The sequence below is a fragment of the Arachis stenosperma genome, chromosome 4 (genome assembly GCF_014773155.1).
Source record: "Arachis stenosperma cultivar V10309 chromosome 4, arast.V10309.gnm1.PFL2, whole genome shotgun sequence".
Lineage (NCBI taxonomy): Eukaryota > Viridiplantae > Streptophyta > Magnoliopsida > Fabales > Fabaceae > Arachis > Arachis stenosperma.
The window spans coordinates 90174842-90176788 of NC_080380.1; the positions used below are offsets into that span (position 1 = coordinate 90174842).

Genomic DNA, 1947 nt, shown 5'->3' on the forward strand with positions numbered 1-1947 from the left:
GGTTGGGTTGCCTCCCAACAAGCGCTCGTTTACTGTCATTAGCTTGACATGCTGTTCCTGACTTTCTTCCTCTTCCTCCAGTTTGTTAAGAGGAATGACTTCAAGTGGATAAAGGAGCTAGTTAGTGCCCCTTGTTGTGAATGCCTCTTTCCAGCAAACTTTCCCTTGTGATTGGCTTGAGTGAACTTGCTTGTTGGCTCAGGAGTTGGATTGTTCTTCGACCTTCTCTTCTTCATGGATATGGTCCTTTGTTTCTCGGTCAAAATCCTCATTTTGGTGCATGTTTCTACTGCCTTCACATCCTTGATCTCAGAACTTGGTTGTTGTTGGACAGTTGGAGTATCCTGTTCATCAAAAGCTTCCTGAATTTGTGGTTCAATAAACCCTTCCTCTTTGCAACTCTCTGTTTCATTGGAGTGTGATCTCCCTTGATTGACTTTCTCCCTTTCTTGTTCTTCTGATTCCTCCCTTGGGTTTGCCGGTTTGGGTGGTTTTTCCAACCTTGGTTGTAAGTGTTGGAGTGTGGATCATATGGTTGCCTTTGTTGATTTCCCACATAGTTGGCCTCTTCCCAATCACCTCCTTCAGTGCTTACTTCCTCTTGATCTTGTGTGTGTATTGCAGCCACTTGATTTGTGTCTAATTTCCTGGTGAGCTCTGCTAGTTGCTTGGCAAACACCTTGTTCTGGGCTAGAATTGTATCAACATGGTTCAGCGCCATGACTCCCTTAGTGTTGTGTCTCTCTGAAGCATAGTAGTACTCATTCTCAGCCACTGTCTCAATCACTTCAATGGCTTCTTCCACAGTCTTCTTCCTGTTCAATGAACCTCCTGATGAATGGTCTACAGCCTTCCTTGATTCATAAGAGAGTCCTTCATAGAAAATATGCAATTGCACCCAGTCATGGAACATGTCTGGTGGGCATCTCCTTGTCAAATCCTTGAACCTCTCCCATGCCTCGTAGAGAGTTTCACCATCTTGTTGTCTAAAAGTTTGAACCTCAGATCGAAGCCTATTGACCTTTTGTGGGGGGTAGAAACGTGCCAGAAACTTGCTTTCCACCTCATCCCAGGTTGTTAGGCTCCCCCTTGGGAATGATTCCAGCCACTTAGCTGCCTTGTCCCTAAGTGAAAATGGGAACAAGAGCAGTTTATAGGCATCTTCCTGGACTCCATTGGACTTCACAGTGTCGCAAATTCTCAGGAATTTTGTGAGATGTTGGTTTGGATCTTCATTAGCACTCCCACCAAATGAACAATGATTCTCCACCAGTGATATTAGCTGTGGTTTGAGTTCAAAATTGTTGGCCTGAATGGGTGGTTTCTGAATGCTGCTACCACAATTCCCAGAGGTTGGGTTTATGTATGAACCAAGAACCCTCCTCTCGGGAATGGCATTGTTTCCATCAGCTCTCTCATGGTTGTGAACTTCTCTATCCATGTTGAGATCTAGAGCTTCCTCAAAATTGTCCTCAGATTCTCCTTCAGATTCTTCTTCTCCCAGTACTCTCTTCCCTCTTGCTTCCCTTCTACGTCTATGAAGGGTCCTCTCTGGTTCGGTATATGGAGGAGAGAACAGGCAACAAACAAGTGAAATACTCTTGGTTAATGGAAGAGTATGGTTAGAGCAGTTGAGGAATTAATTCAAATAGTTAGTGAGTCAGTGAGTTAGTTGCTTGAATTTAAAGGCATAAAGAAAGAAAACAAGTAACAGAGTGCAGAAATTAAAATTCAACAAGTAACTTGAACTAAATTATCAAAACAAAAAAAATGCTCAATCTAGTTAACTTCCAATTTGAGAATTGTCAATCGAAAACCAATCCCCGGCAACGGCGCCATAAACATGATGCTGCATACACTTGATATGCTACGATTTAGGAAATTGCACGATTGGCAAAATTCCTTCCGGCAAGTGCACCGGTTATCGTCAAGTAAAAACTCACAATA

At 43.1% G+C, this 1947-nt stretch overlaps 1 non-coding gene across 1 annotated transcript; it reads left to right on the forward strand.

Moving 5' to 3' along the window:
• The first annotated feature begins 911 nt into the window (after window positions 1–911).
• Window positions 912–1015, forward strand: LOC130977215 (small nucleolar RNA R71). Its single transcript, XR_009084917.1, has one exon. It is a non-coding gene; the product is annotated as a small nucleolar RNA R71 (small nucleolar RNA).
• The last annotated feature ends 932 nt before the right edge of the window (window positions 1016–1947 follow it).